This window comes from Bubalus bubalis, chromosome 6 (assembly GCF_019923935.1).
Source record: "Bubalus bubalis isolate 160015118507 breed Murrah chromosome 6, NDDB_SH_1, whole genome shotgun sequence".
Lineage (NCBI taxonomy): Eukaryota > Metazoa > Chordata > Mammalia > Artiodactyla > Bovidae > Bubalus > Bubalus bubalis.
In genome coordinates, this window is record NC_059162.1 from 22,820,665 (window position 1) to 22,843,507 (window position 22,843).

General features: G+C 43.7%; 1 long non-coding RNA gene and 2 other non-coding genes across 3 annotated transcripts; 2 read left to right on the forward strand and 1 right to left on the reverse strand.

Annotated features, from left to right (window-relative positions):
* Positions 1-282: 282 nt before the first annotated feature.
* TRNAQ-UUG lies at positions 283-354 on the reverse strand. The gene has a single exon. It is a non-coding gene; the product is annotated as a tRNA-Gln (tRNA).
* A 1,523-nt stretch (positions 355-1,877) lies between these two features.
* On the forward strand, positions 1,878-2,035 carry LOC112585891. Its single transcript, XR_003110464.1, has one exon. It is a non-coding gene; the product is annotated as a U1 spliceosomal RNA (small nuclear RNA).
* A 13,618-nt stretch (positions 2,036-15,653) lies between these two features.
* LOC112585573 lies at positions 15,654-18,977 on the forward strand. The gene is made up of 3 exons (XR_003110027.3): positions 15,654-17,983; positions 18,075-18,357; positions 18,546-18,977. It is a non-coding gene; the product is annotated as an uncharacterized LOC112585573 (long non-coding RNA).
* Positions 18,978-22,843: the final 3,866 nt, after the last annotated feature.

Consider the following 22,843-nt stretch of genomic DNA (forward strand, 5'->3'; position numbering starts at 1 on the left):
GCTGCACTGAGTCCCTGCCCCTGCGGCAGGCCACTGCTGATCGGACCTCCACAGGAGACACTCAAACACTCAAAGGCGGGCTGGTTCAGTCTCTGTGGGGGTCTGCTGGTGGTCTCCTTACCTCATGCCTGGATTTTTTTCCTCTGCCTCATGGAGAAGATATCCCTTCTTTCTGTATCCCAGCGAACTGCCCTAGCTCAGGAAATTCTCTGGCCTTCCAGTGGTTAGGACTCTTCCCTACCAGGGTAGGGGGCACAAGTAAAAGAGGCTTTCTAAAGAGAAAGGTCCCACTGAGACTCAAACTCAGATCGCTGGATTCAAAGTCCAGAGTGCTCACCATTACACCATGGAACCATGACCAATTTGTTGGCTCACTCTTCCACTGCTGAGCCAGGTGGCGCACAGCCTAGGACTCGCCTCCCGCCGGGCGCTCTAGTCACCCTGCCTTGAGTGGCTTCCTCCGCGACGCCAGGGGGCGCCTGACTCGTCGGTCCGCGGCCGTCTCTTCAGGTTTGGACATTGTGGAAAGAGTTGAAATCCATTTGGGGTGGATTAGTAACTTTTTCCTGTTACTAGGAAAGTTTTTAGGAAAAGGTTACTAGACTTCCCCCAAATGCCCCTGTTCTACCGGCATTTCTAGAGTTTTCTGCTCTGAGGTAAAATTTCCCCCAGGGAAAAAAGTCCCTTTCCTGTTTGCAGTTGTCCTCTTCCTGCTGCCCTGGGAGCTCTAAACATCCTCAGAAGAGCCCTTAGGACTTCGTGGAATGTCCCCTCCCTGGGACCTCAGGTCCAAGGGTTTAATCGTGGGGCTCTGCCGGCTTCACTGGAGTGGATGTTGGGAATGCGATCGGAAACAAAGCGACCACGGCCCCGACGCTGCTGGCGCCCCGCGGGGTGTGGTTGGGTGTGAGCAGCTGACGGTGTTTCTTCTGGGCTGTTTCCTCCCTCATTTTTCTTCTCTCTTCTTCCTTCCAGGTTCATCCACTCCCCACCCATCCGCGTCCCCAAGACGGCGGCGGTCGCTTCTTCCTGAGGGAAGCTCAGCGCAGCCTGTGGGCTTCTCTCTAGACTTTTTCACTCTCCGGGCTTTTATATGGTTCAAGGGCCAGTTTTAAAGATTTGAAAATCGGCCACTTTGGAAAGCCTTTCACACCCTCCCACTCCGCAGAAGGGAATGCGCAAGACAGAAGGGCACGTGTCCAACTCCAGCCCAAGAGGCTGTGTCGTCACCTGTCACCTGGGCGGGGGCTCCCGAGGCGGCGAGGAGCAGGCGGCCAGGGCCGTGCGCCCTACGTTGGGGTGTGGAGGGCCACTTGCTGGTGTCAGTGCCCAGACGTCCGCATATTAAGACTCAGCATTCTGTGTTTTCAGCACAGGAGGCAGCTACATTATCCTGTAGCTCTCATATCGTGTCCATACTCTCTTTTGTTCTGTGCGCACAGGTGGGGCAGCTGCAGAATCTCATTCCTCCTGGATCTTCACATAGTTCTGTCCTGCGATGGTTTCTCCCAGCCTTCACTACATGCTAGTCTTCTCTCTGGACCATCTGGAGCACTGGGGCCACCCTGATCTACATGATTTCCCATCCAGATTCCAGAGAAACTGCTAGGCTGGCAAAGGTTGAAGGCCCAGGCATGGAAATCACCAACTGGTCAGACTCCAGATTGGTGCCCCTCAACACTCAGTAATAATTAGCAGTTACAGAATGCCACCAAAACGATGATTTGAAGGTGTTATGTCCTTTAAAAACATTAATACACATTACTTCTTAGAACAGCTTTAGGTTTACAGATAAACTGAGCAGCTAGTGCAGAGTTCTCTCACTTATGGTCTATTCTCCCTCACACAATTTCCCCTATTATTAGTATTTTGTATTAGTAAATACAGGACAGCGGAAATACCATGAGTAGGCAGGTGGTATTCCCAGTGTGAGGCTTAGCCATTGCACTCTGTAGTGCTGACCTGATTTCCACAATGTGGGAAACATGACTGCATAATTTGTGGTAGTAGGGAACTGCATTCTCACTCTCCCCTGACAATTAATGGTTAATAATAGGACAATTCAGTATATTCAGGAGTTTCGGTAAATTCTTGGAGGGCATTTCTGGGATGTGTTTCCCTGGAAGATAAACCTTCTGGCTCCCCTTCTAAATCATTTGGGAAAAAAGACTGCTGCTGCATTCCTTTCAAATGCCAGGCTGTGAATTGAGGACCAGCAAGATTTAATGAGGATTAAGGCCCTAATCAACCAACTGGGTATACTTCCTTTTGGATCTCATTCCACTGGGACTAGAATGGATCAGGTTACTCCTTCACTGCAGAAATTCCAGAGATTTTGAACTCAGCAAGACCTGTGTGGCCAAGTGACTACCTCTCCCAGCTGAGGAAGAACAAATGTTTCTGATATGTCACCTGGCTTTCCCTCTTTATTTTTCATAATACACCACCAGAGGTTGAAATCTGGCTGAGAACCAGGGTTACTGAGCCAGGAAAGACCATACAGCTTAGGGGCGGGGGAGGAAAACCGGGACCCTTCTGTAGTAATCTCTAGGCATCATTTGTCATGTCTTCCGATGAACCCATCACCACTACATTTTTTGTGACTTCCTGGGTACTGGACTGAAGTGAAGTGAAATTTGCTCAGCTGAGTCCAACACTTTGCAACCCCATGGACTATACAGTCCATGGAATTCTCCAGGCCAGAATACTGGAGTGCGTAGCCTTTCCATTCTCAAAGGGATCTTTCCAACCCAGGTCTCCTGCACTGTGGGCAGATTCTTTACCAACTGAGCTATCAGGGAAAAAGTTGAGACAATACTTTATTCATCTCTGTGTTCATGATTCCTGGTGCTGAGTCAAGTACTGAGGAGGTTCTCAGCAATTATCAGTCACAGTTTGAATAAAAGTGTTTGCAAATCTCCAACCATGTCATCTACATTCCAATTGTACTGTCAGGGATGCTTTGCTTTCTCCCACTATGTAACAAAGCCCTTTCCTTAGAGAGGAGTCTGCCCTACACTATCCTTGCCATATAACACTCACCAGTGTGACTCTGAGGAAAATACAACTGTTCTCAGGATTCCTCAATGGTTCACACTGTCATTAGGTAGAGATGTCCTTGATCTACCCTCCCAGCCTCTTGGCTGCTACAACACCCCACCTGAGGAGAGCAAGCACATTTTGTTGAAAATATCCACTTGTACTCTTTCTCTCATGGCTTTGATTTTCTCAGGGAAATACAGCATTAAAAAACAAAAAGCACTCAACAAATATTTAAGAGATATTGTGTGTAAAGCCTTTCAAACTCTAAATGCAAAAGAATATTATTAATATCTCTGCTTCAGATATAAATGTCCCCTCCTTTCCTTGGCCCCTTCTGGCAACAGGGCAGAACTATTTAAAGTAAAAATGGACATCTCCAATTCTTCTCTAAATATCATTTATCCATCTTGGCCCACACTTACTTGGAAGGCTTCCTCTGCAAGGGCAGCTCCAAGGTCTAGACGGGGCAGGTCTAGGGCAGAGCCTCAAGGTCCCATCCTCCTCCTTCTGAAATTGGTGCTCCCAGCAGTATAAACCAACCCTGATCCAGCATGTGGATCACCTCGGCAGGTGCACAAGTTCCCTGTGGACTGAGTTACTCTCCCAGTTCTTCTTGCTCAGCTCAGACTGCTCCATGAAGAGTTGGATGATGCTGTATGTAGTCCTCTGTTTCCCTTGATTTTCCTGAACTCAACTTGTCACTTCCTTTGGTTAGCACCATTTCCTTGGCCTTATTTGGGTTATTCTCATCTTCCAAACTTGCTGATTTTCTTTAATTTTAGTGTGTGGGCTCAGCTGAGGCTCCTGCAGGAAACACAGAAAGGACCAGGGCCAGATCTTGGCTGCAGTTCCCAGGGCACATTTAGCATGCATCTCAGCCCCTCATGCAACTCTAAGAAAACTGAACAGGATGGAATTCAGAGAATTTGAATAACAAGTTTATTTCACTGATAAAACTGAGGCCCAAATAGATTAGGGGATTTTCCCAAGCTCCAACCATGCAAATCTCCAACCCCTTGGTGGCAAGAAAGCCACAACAAAGCCGTGGACACAAGCTTCTCTGTCCAAAGCACATGATACACCCTTTAGGAATGCACAGCTGAATTTCAATGGACATTGGATCAAACGTCAGTATTCCCACTGTTAAAACAAAAATATCTGAAAGACCTTTTCTGAGACAATTCTTTTACTACAGTCCCTTAGTCCTATTATTTATACTCAGTCAATTTTCAATTCTGGCCAACAATGGGACAAAGGGATGCATGAATACAAATAAAATTTATCAAAGCCATAATTAAATAATATTTATGTGAGTCTCTGTAAAATGTCTGGCTTCTGTGTTAAAAGATCATCTTCCTGAGAGCAGGAGCTCTGCCTGCCTTATTCACCCAACCCCCCTCAAGAGCCCGCCATAAAAAAAAAATCCTGCCAGATGGAATATTCAGTAAATACCAAGTGGATAAGTAACAGTTACTAGGAATAACTAACTTCTACTAGTGTTCTAGTCCCTATCATATTCCCAGTCAGATCCTGTCCCAGGTCTGTGCAGAAGCAATAAAAGCACAGCCATAAGTAAAGCAGTACAAGATGCAAATACCAATACACCATGTACCAAGTCTGCTTTACATGGTGATTTCATTACCCTCTTTGAGCAGATTGATCTTATATACAACAGAGAAGAACACATAATGTAATAGAGAAGACAGCATTAACTTTGCATGAGTAAATGTAATCGTGCAGCAGACAGGCTTCAATTACTGAGCATTAGCTACACAGGTAAAGAATATCTATGTCATAGTCACTGTGGTGCTTCCTAAAATTCTCTGGAGATAAGGTTCAAGAAACTGCATTTCAGACAAAATTTCCAAGGAGACCGTCATGTAAGGAAAAGGTCTGACCACTAAACAGTCTAGAATGGAAATCCCCAAAGCCCTAGTGGCAACAAGAATGACTCAGATTAAGCAAAGCAAGACCTTTGTCAAGGTGGCCTCTCAAGGGGAAATGTCTCCTTTTCCAGGAAGGGTACCTACCTGAGGTGGGACACAAAGAGGACCCTGCTTCCCCAGTCTGAGCTTTTAGTGCCTCCATTGTCTTAAAAGACTCTGCTCTAATTGGTGGGGTATCTCAGCCCTCGTTTGGGTCATTTCTTTATCAAGATCTCTGTGGCTCCCAAATATGGCTGCCGCTACTGGCTGTGTCCCTAGGGCAAGCTGCAGCACCTCTACTGCTCCAGGAGACCCTCCAAGACCAGCAGGAAAGCAAATGGGAACAGGTGGGTTAAGTCGTCTGCAGTGCCTTTGGCTGCAAGCTGTGGAGAGGAAGAACAGGAAGGCCACTGCTCTGAAGAGACATAAGAGGACTTCCCTGGTGGTCTAGTGGTTAAGAATCCACCTGCTAATGCAGGGGACACAGTTTGATCCCTGGTCCGAGAAGATTCCACATGCCTCTGAGCAACTAAGCCCATGTACCACAACTACTGAAGCTCCCATGCCTAGAGCCCATGCTCCACATCAAGAGAAGTCACCACAATGAGAAGCCCATGCACTGCAAGTAGAGAGTAGCCCCCAGTTGCTACAACTAGAGAGAGACCAGCACAGAACAAAGACCCAGTGCAGCCAAAAGTGAATAAAATCTTAAAATACGTAAAAAAAAAATAAAGAAACACAAGGAAAGAAAGACCTCAGTTATTTTATTCTCCTCTTGGAGAAAGAGATGGCAGAGGTCAGTTCTGGGGCTCCACAGTTCTAGGCTTTCTCTTAAGTGACCTTTCTTCAGATGAGTTGAAAGAAATCGTGACTGACAGAACTCAGGTCAATAGCAGATGGTGACTGCAGTCATGAAATTAAAAGATGCTTACTCCTTGGAAGGAAAGTTATGACCAACCTAGATAGCAGATTCAAAAGCAGAGACATTACTTTGCCAACAAAGGTCCGTCTAGTCAAGGCTATGGTTTTTCCTGTGGTCATGTATGGATGTGAGAGTTGGACTGTGAAGAAGGCTGAGGGCCGACGAATTGATGCTTTTGAACTGTGGTGTTGGAGAAGACTCCTGAGAGTCCCTTGGACTGCAAGGAGATCCAACCAGTCCATTGTGAAGGAGATCAGCCCTGGGATTTCTTTAGAAGGAATGATGCTAAAGCTGAAACTCCAGTAGTTTGGCCACCTCATGCGAAGAGTTGACTCATTGGAAAAGACTCTGATGCTGGGAGGGATTGGGGGCAGGAGGAGAAGGGGATGACAGAGGATGAGATGGCTGGATGGCATCACTGACTCGATGGACGTGAGTCTGAGTGAACTCTGGGAGCTGGTGATGGACAGAGAGGCCTGGCGTGCTGCGATTCATGGGGCTGCAAAGAGTCAGACATGACTGAGCGACTGAACTGAACTGAAAGAGTGTCCCAGAGGAGCATGAGACCATGAGGGCAGCCCCTCATTAGAGATGGTCAGAACAACGACATGGTCAATATCAGCCCTATTAAGATGGGGAGGACAAGCTGAACAACTATGTAAGCAGAGAACCCATAAATGATCAAAGAATCACAGTAAAAATCTTGTGTTCACCTTTATGTGACTATTTTCAAGCTCTTGTAATGTCAAGGACACCAGGAAGGGCATGTTGGAGGAATGTCTCTTTAATGTTATGAACCAAACCTCTAAAGAATACAGGGAGTACAGTACTTAATTCCACATAACATTATCCAAGAAGTCATCATCTATTTCTATTTCCAATGGCAGATTTTTTTTTTTTTTTAGCTTCTTGTTCTGAGCCCAACAGGCAAGGTTTTAATATCAAGAACCAGTTATTAGCATAGGGTGAACAAAGAGAGCAAAGGAACAGCTACTGTTACTAAGTTCTCCCAAAGTACTCTGAATGCAATCTTTCCCTTATTTTGACTGAAATAAATAAAAGATCTATTTTTAGAATGAAAATTAAAAGTCTCTGTTCTCCAATTTTTATTCTGCTCAAGCCTGGTCATGGAGACCAGGGTAACTCAGTTCCCAATTTGGTACAATCTGGGCTCTTTGTCAAAGGAAGTCAAGTCAATCCAACCTCAAATCTCTTCTGTGAATCAACTCCTTATCCTCAAAATTCAGAACAATGAGTGAACCAAACAGGCAGCAGCACCCACCATGCAAGTGATATATCTGCAACTGCATCTGGCTGAGATTACATGAGAAAACAGAGTAGTCAAAAAAAAGAAGAGAACAGAGGAAAATCATATGATTTAAGCTTTTCCAGGACATCGCTTTAGTCAATGAGTGTGAACTCGAAGAAATCTCTCAGTAAGGGTTTCAGATCAGATTAGATCAGTCCCTCAGTCATGTCCAACTCTTTGCGACCCCATGAATTGCAGCACGCCAGGCCTCCCTGTCCATCACCAACTCTCGGAGTTCACTCAGACTCACGTCCATCGAGTCAGTGATGCCATCCAGCCATCTCATCCTCTGTCATCCCCTTCTCCTCCTGCCCCCAATCCCTCCCAGCATCAGAGTCTTTTCCAATGAGTCAACTCTTCGCATGAGGTGGCCAAACTACTGGAGTTTCAGCTTTAGCATCATTCTTTCCAAAGAAATCCCAGGGCTGATCTCCTTCACAATGGACCGGTTGGATCTCCTTGCAGTCCAAGGGACTCTCAAGAGTCTTCTCCAACACCACAGTTCAAAAGCATCAATTCGTCGGCCCTCAGCCTTCTTCACAGTCCAACTCTCACATCCATACATGACCACAGGAAAAATCATAGCCTTGACTAGACGAACCTTTGTTGGCAAAGTAATGTCTCTGCTTTTGAATCTGCTATCTAGGTGGGTCATAACTTTCCTTCCAAGGAGTAAGTGCCTTTTAATTTCATGGCTGCAGTCACCATCTGTAGTGATTTTGGAGTCCAGAAAAATAAAGTCTGACACTGTTTCCACTGTTTCCCCATCTATTTCCCATGAAGTAATGGGACCGGATGCCATGATCTTCGTTTTCTGAATGTTGAGCTTTAAGCCAACTTTTTCACTCTCCACTTTCACTTTCATCAAGAGGCTTTTGAGTTCCTCTTCACTTTCTGCCCTAAGGGTGGTGTCATCTACATATCTGAGGTGATTGATATTTCTCCCGGCAATCTTGATTCCAGCTTGTGTTTCTTCCAGTCCAGCGTTTCTCATGATGTACTCTGCATAGAAGTTAAATAAACAGGGTGACAATATACAGCCTTGACATACTCCTTTTCCTATTTGGAACCAGTCTGTTGTTCCATGTCCAGTTCTAACTGTTGCTTCCTGACCTGCATACAAATTTCTCAAGAGGCAGATCAGGTGGTCTGGTATTCCCATCTCTTGAAGAATTTTCCACGGTTTATTGTGATCCACACAGTCAAAGGCTTTGGCATAGTCAATAAAGCAGAAATAGATGCTTTTCCGGAACTCTCTTGCTTTTTCCATGATCCAGCAGGTGTTGGCAATTTGATCTCTGGTTCCTCTGCCTTTTCTAAAACCAGCTTGAACATCAAGAAGTTCACGGTTCACATATTGCTGAAGCCTGGCTTGGAGAATTTTGAGCATTACTTTACTAGCGTGTGAGATGAGTACAATTGTGTGGTAGTTTGAGCATTCTTTGGCATTGCCTTTCTTTGGGATTGGAATGAAAACTGACCTTTTCCAGTCCTGTGGCCACTGCTGAGTTTTCCAAATGTGCTAGCATATTGAGTGCAGCACTTTCACAGCATCATCATTCAGGATTTGAAATAGCTCCACTGGAATTCCATCACCTCCACTAGCTTTGTTCGTAGTGATGTTTTCTAAGGCCCACTTGACTTCACATTCCAGGATGTCTGGCTCTAGGTCAGTGATCACACCGTCGTGATTATCTTGGTCGTGAAGATCTTTTTTGTACAGTTCTTCTGTGTATTCTTGCCACCTCTTCTTAATATCTTCTGCTTCTGTTAGGTCCATACCATTTCTGTCCTTTATCAAGCCCATCTTTGCATGAAATGTTCCTTTGGTATCTCTGATTTTCTTGAAGAGATCTCTAGTCTTTCCCATTCTATTGTTTTCCTCTATTTCTTTGCATTGATCGCTGAAGAAGGCTTTCTTAGCTCTTCTTGCTATTCTTTGGAACTCTGCAGTCAGATGCTTATATCTTTCCTTTTCTCCTTTGTTTTTTGCTTCTCTTCTTTTCACAGCTATTTGTAAGGCCTCCCCAGACAGCCATTTTGCTTTTTTGCATTTCTTTTCCATGGGGATGGTCTTGATCCCTGTCTCCTGTACAATGTCACGAACCTCATTCCATAGTTCATCAGGCACTCTATCTATCAGATCTAGGCCCTTAAATCTATTTCTCACTTCCACTGTATAATCATAAGGGATTTGACTTAGGTCACACCTGAATGGTCTAGTGATTTTCCCTACTTTCTTCAATTTAAGTCTGAATTTGGCAATAAGGAGTTCATGGTCTGAGCCACAGTCAGCTCCTGGTCTTGTTTTTGCTGACTGTACAGAGCTTCTCCATCTTTGGCTGCAAAGAATAGAATCAATCTGATTTCGGTGTTGACCATCTGGAGATGTCCATGTGTAGAGTCTTCTCTTGTGTTGTTGGAAGAGGGTGTTTGCTATGACCAGTGCATTCTCTTGGCAAAATTCTATTAGCCTTTGCCCTGCTTCATTCCGTATTCCAAGGCCAAATTTGCCTGTTACCCCAGGTGTTTCTTCCTAGTTTTGCATTCCAGTTCCCTATAATGAAAAGGACATCTATTATGGATGTCAGTTCTAAAAGGTCCTGTAGGTCTTCATAGAACCATTCAACTTCAGCTTCTTCAGCGTTACTGGTTGGGGCATAGACTTGGATTACTGTGATATTGAATGGTTTGCCTTGGAAATGAACAGAGATCATTCTGTCGTTTTTGAGATTGCATCCAAGTACTGCATTTCAGATTTTTGTTGACCATGATGGCTACTCCATTTCTTCTAAGGGATTCCTGCCTGCAGTAGTAGATACAATGGTCATCTGAGTTAAAATCACCCATTCCAGTCCATTTTAGTTCGCTGATTCCTAGAATGTCAACATTCACTCTTGCCATCTCTTGTTTGACCACTTCCAATTTGCCTTGATTCATGGACCTGACATCCCAGGTTCCTATGCAATATTGCTCTTACAGCATCGGACCTTGCTTCTATCACCAGTCACATCCACAACTGGGTATTGTTTTTGCTTTGTCTCCATCCCTTCATTCTTTCTGGAGTTATTTCTCCACTGATCTCTAGAAGCATATTGGGTACCTACTGACCTGGGGAGTTCCTCTTTCAGTATCCTATCATTTTGCCTTTTCATACTGTTCATGGGGTTCTCAAGGCAAGAATACTTACTGGAGAAGGGAATGGCAAACCCAGGACTTAAGCTGCCACAATTTTGACAATTGACTGCAAAGAAATGGGAACAAGTGTACCCTGGAACTAAAGATTAACTTACCTAAAAAACCAAGATGATGCTGGTCAGACCACTGATGACCGATTGAAGATGACTGTTATAGATGACTGTGCTGTTTATGCGTGTTACCTCCCCCACCACTGTCTATAAAACCTCTCACCCGCTGCTTGTCGGGGGTTGGAGGGGGAGTCAGCCTTTGTATGGATGTCCTCCACCCGCACCCCACCCCTAGTTGCTGGCATCCGAAGTAAAACAAACTTTCCATTCCACCAATCTGGCCTGCTTATTAGCTTTTGAGTGGCGAGCAGGTGGACCCCCCACGCATACCTTTTCAGTGACAGATTTTGACGCCCAATGTGGGGCTGGCTACTGCTGGCTACAACTGGCTACAGCTGGCTACTGCTGGCACCTGTGTGTTCATGACACCTGACTCTCCTGGGCCTTTCAGGAGACCCAGCGGCTATGACAGTGTATTAGCCTGCTGCTTGTAGCTAGCTAGCCCCAGGTAGGGGACTTGGGGGACATTCCTAGCAGCTGCTGAAACTATTTGTGTTGAGGATCCTCCATTTTTCCCCTGCTAGGCATTGGCTGCCAACTTATACTTTTCTTGGTAAAGAATGGAAACTTGCATTTGGGATGAGCTGACAAGCTCCAAGACCGGGTAAGTCCACCGATGTGCACACAGGCAACCTTCCCATTTGTGAGTACTACTGAAGGAAATAGCAACCCACTCCAGTATTCTTGCCTGGAGAATGCCATGGATGGAGGAGCCTCATGGGCTACAGTCCACAAGGTCACAAAGAGTTGGACATGACTGAGTGACTTCACTTTCCCTGCTATTTGGGCATTCTTGCCAGTTGGTTCTGATGTGTGTCATGTTGAGAACTGTTTGGCACATGAGGTGCTATTTGGTCTTTTTCCCAATTGGTTCTGACATGAATGATGTTGAGGATCATTTATGAGCACTGATTGCTATTTGGGCATTTTTGCCAATTGGTTCTGATGTCAGTCTGCTGTTGAGGACCATTTGTGAACATGAAGTGCCTTTGGGCATTCTTGCCAATTGATGCTGACATCTGACCACTGTTGAGGACCATTTGTAAGCACCAATGCCATTTGGGTATTTTGCCAATTGGTTCTGACATTTGACTACCACTGCGGACCATTTGTGTTGGGATTCTGACATTTGACTACCACCATGGACCATTTATAGACGCTCCAGTGTTCTTGCCTGGAGAATCCCAGGGACGGGGAGCCTGGTGGGCTGCTGTCTACAGGGTCGCACAGAGTTGGACACAACTGAAGTGACTTAGCAGCAGCAGCGGACCATTTGTGTTGGGGAAGTGTTTGTTTGGGACTCTGTACTGGTCACCCTTGGAGAGGGTTTATGATAGATCTGTCATGTGGTATGTGGCCTTACATTCCATTTGTATAACTGGTACTCTTATTACCTTATGTAAAATGGGAAATTCAGGTTCAGTTCATTAAGAAAAAATCTAGCTGTGAATTTAAGACTAAGAAAGAATTTTTTTGGACAATGTATGGCTACAGTATTCTTCAGACTCCAGACAATATTGGTTAAGATGAAAGTCTTGAAATTAAAAAAACTGGTTCTTTTTGCATATGCAGTTAGGGAAAGCTAACTTGATAAAACATTTTTTTCAGGCCCTGAGAAACCAAAAACATGCCTAGGAGAAAACTTGAAGTTAACACTTATCATGTCCTTGAAATAAACAGTCCACAGGAACTCCAGTTTTTGGTTAACTGTAAAACTTCAAGCTGAGGCGGGGAAAAAAAAGGAAAGCCTTTTAAAATTGAGTGTGTAATTTGGCTATTCTGATTATTATCCATAAACTGATAAGTTTACTTGCAATGCTCAATTCATGAAATGTAAAAAGATGAAAGAATTAGGTCTCTGTCTGGATGTCTGGATGTCTCAGTATGTCCTTTTGTCTTTGGATGATATCTCTGAGGTTAATTTGTAAAAGAATTCTGCTGCTGCTGCTGCTGCTAAGTCGCTTCAGTCATGTCCAACTCTGTGCGACCCCAGAGATGGCAGCCCACCAGGCTCCCCTGTCCCTGGGATTCTCCAGGCAAGAACACTGGAGTGAGTTGCTGTTGCCTTCTTCAATGCATGAAAGTGAAAAGTGAAAGGGAACTGGCCTTAAAAAATATAAGTACTTACAAATCAAACAAATCTAAATTTACCTACTTTTGTCTCCTTGTAAGATCAAGAGGGAAACTAAAGATGTTTGGGTTTATTAAACATATATGTTGTACCACTGAAGAAAAATTATGCTATAAAAATTGTATGTTTTTTGAGGTTATAAAATATGTCCTTAAGTTTGCCAATCAGAAAATGCTGGTGTAACATTTCAATTTCAATTTCTTGGTTTTGTAAAAACTTTCAATGGTTAAAAACTGTAAAATATGTAAATATGATAAGTAAAAATATGTAAAAATGATAAGTGAAGCATTTTGGTATGTAAAGCAAGTAGGATATATGTTGTCAACCAAGAAAACATATACAGAATGGAGATATTTTTGTTGAGGAAAAATGATGGTAATAATTTTGCCCTACAGTTGTTTGTTTCTGGATGAAAAAATACAGGACAAATTTGTTTGGATATAGAAAGTGACAAAAGGTCTGTGAAAAAGGAATTTTGAAAAAATTCATATGTTGTCAGGATTTAGATTAGACTGACTTTCATTAGGTAAATGAATTTTGTTACTAACAGTAAGCTGATGCAAGCCTGACGTTAGGTTTTCTCTCTGTTAAGAAAGCAAAGTTCTCCTGGAATATTGAACTGATTTTGGTAACAGAGACTTCTAATGGAAAGTAATTGTTTGTTTTATAATCATACTTTTGACCCCAATGTTCAGGATGGAAAAATTGTTCAATAAAGTTGTCACTGAGTATAGCTGCTCATGATGGGTAGCACTGCTGATTTTAAGTGTACTACTTAAAGCACATGTACAATGTTCGTGTGACAATTGGGTATGAATGATAGAATGTATGGCCTATAGAGCATTTCCCTATTAACCTCTGAGCCTGTTCATGATATCGGATTAGTTTTACCCCAATGTGGACAACTAGGCAAATATATAAATATAAAGTGTTGCAACTTAAAAGTGAAAAATGATGGAAAAAATATTCATTGGAATGGAAAAAAAAATTCACATATTGAGGTATGGCGAAGTCATTCTGGACTATACATGATTTATTTTGAACTTTAGGCTAAACAAACAGCCTATTTGTGGCCTATTAAACATATACTGTTTATCTGCTTTAATCATTAAGATAAAAAATAGTACAAAGGTACATTTTGATTATTATCCTCATTGTAATATGCCCTGCTGCTGCTGCTGCTGCTGCTAAGTCACTTCAGTTGTGTTCAACTCTGTGCGATCCCATAGACGGCAGCCCACCAGGCTCCCCCGTCCCTGGGATTCTCCAGGCAAGAACACTGGAGTGGGTTGCCATTTCCTTCTCCAACGCATGAAAGTGAAAAGTGAAAGTGAAGTCGCTCAGTCGTGTCCGACTCTTCGTGACCCCATGGACTGCAGCCTACCAGGCTCCTCCTTCCATGGGATTTTCTAGGCAAGAGTACTGGAGTGGGGTGCCATCGCCTTCTCCGGTAATATGCCCAGTAATTTTCAAATGTTTGTCCAGGAACTATGAAAGTTTATTGCCTTTCTTGCTCTGTACCTGTCCCTCCTCAAGACTGAGGAGTATCAAAGGAAAGAGGGGACTGAAACAGAGCAGGACCATATATGGTCCTTGCCCTCCAACCATGTCCTCTGCCTGGCTTTTGCCTGTGGAAAACTTCAGTCAAAGAATAAGTTTAATCAGAGGCATGCTGAAACAAAGGAGAACAGTCTAAGGAGACTAAATAATAATAATGTAGTCATTAAACATAGTCAAGGAACTTTAGTTCTTTCTCATGTGCTCAATAGATAATATTATCTTAATAGATGATATTCTGAGCCATATCTAGTGAGCTGTCTTATAGATACCAAAACACCAGGTGGAGAAGTTAACTGTATTGATGACCAGACTATACCCAGGACTTAAGCTGCCATAATTTCAAGACTCGACTGCAAAGAAATGGGAACAAGTGTACCATGGAACTGAAGATTAACTGTACCTAAAACAACCAAGATGATGCTGGTCACACCACTGATGACCAATTGAAGTTGATTGTGAGATGACTGTTCTGCATGTTACCTCCCCCCACCCATTCCCCCACCCCCATCTATAAAAGCTCTCACCCACTACTTGTGTGTGGGGGGCGACCTTTGGACAGATGTCTGCCACCCTCTCCCCCAGTTGCTGGCATCTGAAGTAAAACAAACTTTCCTTTCCACCAACCTGGTCTGCTTACTGGCTTTTGAGCAGTGAGCAGCTGGACCCCTCACGCATACATTTCAGTAACAATATCACCAGCCAGAATTTGGGAACGGTCAAAAGGAGAAAGGAGACTCCTGGCCGTATGCCCTACCAACCTCCAAGAATCCTTCTGGCTGGATCCATCTTGGTTGAGTGATGTGCATGCCACCAGGTAGGACCCTAAGACTTATTGGCTGGGGACAACCTGGAAACTAATCCCATCACCATAAAATCTAAGACTGCGAGTCACATGGCATAGCAATTTTCCAGGGTTCCCGTACCCTGCTGCTCTCTGCCCAGGGGCCACTTCCTAATAAAGTCTCTTGCTTTCTGTGTCTCCTCAGACAATTCATTTCTAAGTGTTAGACAAGAGCCCACTCTTGGGCCCTGGAAGAGGTCCCCCTTCCTGAAACATATCCATGGGTTAGGCATCCAAAAATTTAACTGCAGATTAAAATATTCAGAAAAAATGTCCCAGAAAGTTCCAAAAGCAAAACTTAAATCTGTTGGGCATATTTGCATAGAATTTACATTGTATTAGGTGTTTAAGTAACCTGAGATGATTTAAAGTGTACAGGAGGATAGGTTATATGCAAATGTTATACCACTTTATATAGTGAACTTGAGCATCTGCAGATTTTACTATTAGTGGGGGGGGGGGTGGGGGTGCTGAAGCCAATCCCAGGAGTATACTGAGATATGACTGGATTAGATATAGATATCCTCTGAAGTATTACCTATATAAATAAACACTAGAGCCAATTTCATGTCTATTAATTGGAGACCATTTATTTATAATCATTCATATTTTGAAAGGGTCTGCGGTTGTTTAAAAGAACAAAACAGATGATAAAAATGCTGACAGTGAAGGACTGATACAAGCTACCATGTATCAAGTGTTTACTACATGCTAAGCACTGGACTAAATGCTTTACCTGCACAACTTATTTAAAACCTTGGGCAACCCATGTAGGAAGAACTCCTATTTGTCTCATTTTTAAGTGACAAATTGAGCCACAGAATATTCCAGAAACTTAGTCAAAGTCACACTGTAACTCAGTCAAGTTTGAACCTACAGCTTGAGATAGCAGAATGCTCTGATTTCTCGTTATAGAGATTTCCAATGAGAAAGAAAAATACCAGCCTCTGATGCCCTGAGATGGCCTGACACTTACAGTCTGACTGATTTCTTCTCATTGGAAATAAACAATCTCAGATACAGAATATCAACTTAAGACAAGGTTTTTCTGAGACCTTGATAAAATCAATAAAAGAAGGCACCCTCATAATTTTGCCCAGAGGAAAATAAGGTCACTGGGCAACCTACAAAATCTCAAACATCTTCCTCTTTTCATAAGGAAATAACTGCTACTTCCTTACTCCAGTCATAGAATTGTGCACACTAACAGTATTCAATATGGAGCTAACCCTGTTTTTTCCAATCTTTCCCCAAATCACAAATCACCCAACCAAGCCCAAATCCTATAATAGGATTACACCCAACCACACCTTGAAACCAAGTATCCTGAAAGCCAAGTTCCTCTGGGAGTTTATTTTTAAATTATCTATAAAAAATATTATGCCTTTTCTTGTCCAACACCTGATCCTCTCAAGACTGAGTATCAAAGAAAAGTGGGCCACTGACATGGAACAGGACCCTGTGGGGCTCTCCTATTTACAAAAGCCTTTCCATGTCCCTCATTTCATATTTGTTGGGGAAAAGTTTCAGCTCCCTAGACCTTCACTGGGTTTCAAAGGGCAGATTCAAACTAATTAAGTGAGGGAATGCAGAGACAAAGACGATCAAGAAATAATAATACATGTTCTGAGCTAAGGTTAGCCAAAAGGGGAATATGGCCAACATTTAGACATGGAGGTGAAGCAGCTGTTCTCTGAAGGTGGTTCACAGTATCCAGCAGATACCAGATCACGACAGTCCCAAGCCCTACAGACACTTAGCAGCAGGTGCCAAGAGCTGACAGCTACAGTGTGACACGCCTTTCCTCAGACCTCCCTAAGCTTCACTTTGGTAGCTGGAAGCACTCGGACTGTTGGATTGACAGGTTTGTTGACTCTTCAACTTCTCTCCTGAGTGGACAGGACTGAGCTACTCAACAACTTCCCTCCTGAGCTTTCACTTCACCAATTCTTTCCACAGTTGGAAAGAAAGAAACAATAATGCAGCCATGGGGCAGGGTCCAGGTTCCAACTCAAGGAACGTACATAACTATCTGATATATATCTCTTAATTTCTTCAGGAACTAGGGCCTCACCCACGTGGGAAGGATGGTGGGAGGATGGTACATTCAGGCAGAGCACAGGCACCGGAACCCCAGATTAGTTAGAACCGGAAGACTGACTGAGATTCCCGGAACAGGACCCTGTTACCTCACCACCAACCAGTCCAGGAAGATCACATACCCTGCAGCTCTCCCCCTAAATACTGCATATAAAAACTCTCCCCCAAAACTTATCAGGCAGTCTGAGCCTTTTGAACAGGCAGGAGTCCCCTTTCTCCTTGCCCAGCCCTGCAATAAGCCTTTCTCTGTTTCAGACTCCTGCATTTCCTTTTGTTTGGCTTTACTGTGCCTCCAGCACACAAACTCCTGTTACACAATCCAGCAGAGCCTGAAGGGCATGGGTGCACACAGTGTGAAGTGGGGCACGGTGGTCGCTTCGATTTCCACCCCCCAACGAAGCCGGCAGCGCCTTCCCCCCATTCTACCCTGAGATCCCAGGGAGGGGACATCCCACGAAGTCCCAAGGGCTCTTCTGGGGACGTTCAGAGTTCCCAGGGCAGCGGGAAGAGGACAATTGCAAAGAGGAAAGGGACTTTTTTTTTTTCCCCTGGCGGGAATTTTACCTCAGGGCAGAGAACTCTAGAAATGCAGGGAGAGCGGGTGCATTTAGGGGAGGCCTAAAAGTCCCTCCCTGTCGCTCATCCCGAATGGATTTCAACTCTTTCCACGACGTTCAAACCTGAAGAGACGGCCGCGGGCCGGCGCCCCCTGGCGTCACGGAGGAAGCGGCTCGGGTCCGGGTGACGAGAGGCGGGGTGGGAGGCGAGTCCTGGGCCCTCCCAGCTGAGTATGGTCTGGATCAGCTGTGAGATAGCACCCCTAGTCGTGGTTCCATGGTGTAGTGGTGAGTGCTCTGGGCTCTGCATCAGCGATCCAGGTTCAAATCTCGGTGGGATATTTCTGTTTAACTAAAAGACATTTTACTCCCCTAATAGAACCTGTTTTCCGGCTCCCGTATCCGCGACCAGCGCAGTGTGCACGGATTTGGCAGGCAGGTGTGAGATCATCCCGGGCGTCCCCGCTGGACCCGGGCGACTCTGCCCGTCACTGGCCGTCCAAGGCCCGGCCCTGCCGCCAGGGGGCGAAGCGACCGAACCATTGCCATCGCCCTGTCGGGTCCCCTGGGTCTCGCGGGTAAAAGGCAGAGACAGAGACCACAGAGTCCTGCCTCCCCAGGGGGCTTCGCACCGCACGTCTTGTAACTGCACGGCTGTCCTTGTGAGTAAATGGTGGCGGGGGGTAGAGGGGGCTGCGATGTCGCTGATCAGCTAGGATGGCAGCTTTCGGGTGGAGGGTTCCAGACCTGAATGGGAAGAACTGTATTTTATTCAGGTGCCCTATTATTCGAATTTTAATTGATGCTATTCCAGTTTAGTTCAATTTTATTTAGAATTTCTCGTTCCTAGGTCTCCATTGGATGTGGAAAGCCACTGTTAGGCTAAGATTGAAGCTTGACTCCAGGAAATTTCGTACTTTCAAGTTCAGCCAGGAAGAGGAGAAAGTTCAAGGATCCAGCATCTGGGGAAACCAGGGGTCCCTGACCCACCTCCACCCAGGCCTTTGAGACACCCGCTGATCTTACAGTTAAGGCTAGACTATAAGGAATATACCTTGTTTGGTTACATGTGAGTTGGAAACCACATTCATTTTGTTATCATTATAAAATGAATTTCTAAGGTGTCACCTCTGGACATTGAGAACACAGTGTAAAAATTAATCTGTTTAAGCCTTTTGTGGAACAAGCATATGGATAAGAACTATCCCAAGAGACTATAAAACACAATAATTTATATGTACCCCCAGGACAGTGACAAAATAAAACTGCTTTCCTCAATTATATTGTTATTGGCATTGTTGGTATTTCTTTATTCTTTTATCTATAATGCACAGAAAAGTAAAGGAAACTGTATGAGATACCACATTTCTATTACTTCCAGTTTCATTAAAAACAAAACTACTGATATTAGTAGAAAGAGATTCAGCTGAATGATAGACATTCAATTTAAAAAACCTGTAGTTCTGAATTTGAATTATGAATATATATGAATATGTAGAAGTATGAATATATATTTGCTATCTCTGTCCACTGGAAAGATGTAGAAATAAAACAGTTCTAGTGGATATCTTTAGGTTAAACAATTTGATTTGGAAATAATGTTTTGCACCAAGAAAAAACAGAGATTCTTAGAGAAATGACTGACTCCAAGTCAGAAAATAGTCAAGATGAGACAGAAGCACCTTGTGATACTGATATCAAGAAAGGTCTCAAAGAGAATTAGAATCTTATCAAAAGGATGAAGGAGCCAACTTAAAGTCACTTTCACTACTGAAAGAGAAGGTAATTGGAGTATCAGTAAGGGCTATATTGCAATGAATTGAATTATTTTAATGTGCTTTAAACTTCAAATTCATATTAGCATGGGGGAGGGGGTAGAAATAAGCTTATTGGCGACCACAGAGGATGCTTGGGGAATTGTTCATTAAGTTGCAGTTTTCTTTACAGAAGGTACCACTAAGTAAGTAAACAATATTTAGGGGAAGTTTCTTTTTATACAATTGTTCCAGTAAATAACGTATAATGATGGAATACCACCATTTTGCTCCACATAATCAATTAATGGGCATAGAGCTTGAACTTGAAGAATTGCTAATATTATTTGAAGAAACACACGGGACTTGATGTGTCTCCTGATCAGAGAGCACATAGCACTTCTGAGGCAGTCTTGCCAAGATATTAAACATGAATCTCCTCAGTCTCTATGACAAATATGGAGAAACATGGAAGCAATAACAGATTTTATTTTCTAGGGCTCCAAAATCACTGTGTAAGGTGACTGCAGCCATGAAATTAAAAGACGCTTGCTCCTTGGAAGGAAAGCTATGATAAACTAGACAGTGTATTAAAAAGCAGAGATATTACTTTGCCAACAAAGGTCCATAAAGTCAAAGCTATGGTTTTTCCAGTAGTCATGTATGGATATGATAGTTAGTCATAAAGAAGGCTGATGCTTTCTAACTGGGGTGCTGGAGAAGACTCTTGAGAGTCCCTTGGACAGCAAGGAGATCAAATCAGTCAATCCTAAAGGAAATCAACCCTGAATATTCATTGGAAGGACTGATGCTGAAGCTGAAGCACCAATACTTTGGCTACCTGATGCAAAGAACCAACTTGTTGGAGGAGAAGGGGACAACAGAGGATGAGGGGGTTGGATGGCCTCACTGATTCAATGGATATGAGTTTCAGCAAATGAAACTGATGTTAAAGGACAGGGAAGCCTGGCATTCTGCAGTCCATGGGGTCACAAAGAGGTGGATTAGACTTAGTGACTGAACAACAAGCAGGACTGAGGAACTGGATTTTAATTATATTTAATTTATAATTCATGTGAAAGTAAAGTTAAAAACTGAAGACATGCACAATATTTTTCTATTAACATAGCTTTAAAATTCTGGTAGAATTACATTTCCTTTCAGTTCAGTTCAGTCGCTCAATTGTGTCCAACTCTTTGCGACCTCATGAATTGCAGCACGCCAGGCCTCCCTGTCCATCACCAGCTCCCGGAGTTCACTCAGACTCATGTCCATCAAGTCGGTGATGCCATCCAGCCATCTCATCCTCTGTCGTCCCCTTCTCCTCCTGCCCCCAATCCCTCCCAGCATCAGAGTCTTTTCCAATGAGTCAACTCTTTGCATGAGGTGGCCAAAGTATTGGAGTTTCAGCTTTAGCATCATTCCTTCCAAAGAACACCCAGGGCTGATCTCCTTCAGAATGGACTGGTTGGATCTCCTTGCAGTCCAAGGGACTCTCAAGAGTCTTCTCCAACACCACAGTTCAAAAGCATCAATTCTTCAGTGCTCAGCCTTCTTCACAGTCCAACTCTCACATCCATACATGACCACAGGAAAAACCATAGCCTTGACTAGACGGACCTTTGTTGGCAAAGTACTGTCTCTGCTTTTGAATATGCTATCTAGGTTGGTCATAACTTTTCTTCCAAGGAGTAAGCAGCTTTTAATTTCCTTTACTGTGTAGTATTAATTAGCATGTAGAAGATGATATTTGTATTAGTGTGTGCTTATAAAGGGGCTTCCCCAGTGGCTCAGCAGTAAAGCATCCTCCTGGAGTGCAGGAGATGCGGGTTTGATCCCTGGGTTGGGAAGATCCCCTGGAGGAGGGCATGGCAACCTGCTCCAGTATTCTTGCCTGGAGAACCCCATGGACAGAGGAGCCTACACTCCATCATGTGGCAAAGAGTCAGACACGGCTAAAGTGACTTAGCATGTAGGCACTTGCTTATGCTGCTTATACTTCTTTAGTTTTCAATGGGGCTACTAGAAAAATCTACATTACGTACGTGGCTTGCATTTTCTTTCTTTCTTTTTTTTATAGCATGGCTCTAGATTTTACCACCAAAAAGGAAACATAGAGGACAGAAGAATTTCTTAAATTGCACTCAGGTATACAATTTAGATTGCCGTAATGCTACAGAACACACAACTCAGTTTCTTCAACAAATGATCAAAAAAAAAAAAGGTGTGTAAGAGACCAAGAGAGAGCTAGAGCGAGAGAGTAAGAGCAAGAAAGAGAAAGGAAGGAAGAAACCAAGGGTAAACATATATGTAAAGACTTAAACACATATCCTACTGATTACAGCTTGTGGATTTTATTTGGATACCAAGAAAGGATACTAACTTAAAAACAATAATTGGAACAACTTTGAACAACATTTTATGATATTAAAGATGTTTAATTAATTTATGAATAAATGTAATGCTATGAGGATAATACTTTCAAAAAAAGATAATACTTTCAAAAATAGTTAGAGAAACATGTCCATGGGTCGCAAAGAGTCAGGCATGACTGAGAGACTTCACTTTCTTTCACTGATGTAATTGGGGCTTCCTAGGTGGCGCAGCGGTAAAGAATCTGCCTGTCAATGTAGGAGACACAAGAGTTGCAGTTTGATCTCTGGGATGGGAAGATCCCCTGGAGAAGGAAATGGCAACCCACTCCAGTATTCTTGCCTGGAAAATTCCATGGACAGAGGAGCCTGGTGGGCTATAGTCCATGGCGTCGCAAGCAATTGGATATGACTGAGCACACACTGGCATAATCACAGATGAAATATGATGTCTGAGATTTGCTTTAAAAGATATAGGAATAGGTAAGTGGGTGGACTATAGTAAAACAAAGTCAGCCGTAAGTTGATAATTGTTCTGTTATGTCTACTTTTATGTACTATTGAAATTCTGCATTTGAAAAAGAATGATAGAGCACAGGTCTACCTGGAATAATGGCAGCTGAATCTCTCAACATGAAATTCAGAGGGCTAGGGACTAACATAGAGAGTCATGGACACCGCTCAAAACCCTGCCCCGAACAACCAGGGGCCAGAGAACACTATAGATTCCAATTGGTTTGTATTCAGCTAGGTGTGGGAGCCACACAGCAGTAGCAGGACCAGCAAAGACTCTGCACGTAGAGGAGAGGACAGCAGGGAGGGAGTACTCGGGAGGGAACTCAGGTAAAATTACTCACAGTAAGAGCATATGGATAAACTCATAAGATGTCTGAGACCTGGTTGGCTATAGCTCTGGTGATTAGAGAATTGACAGGAATGGGTTTGACAGTGCTGAGGACCAGAGGGTGGCAATCTTGAAGAGGCCCAATTACTGGGATCAAGTGTGAGATCTAGCAAAAGGG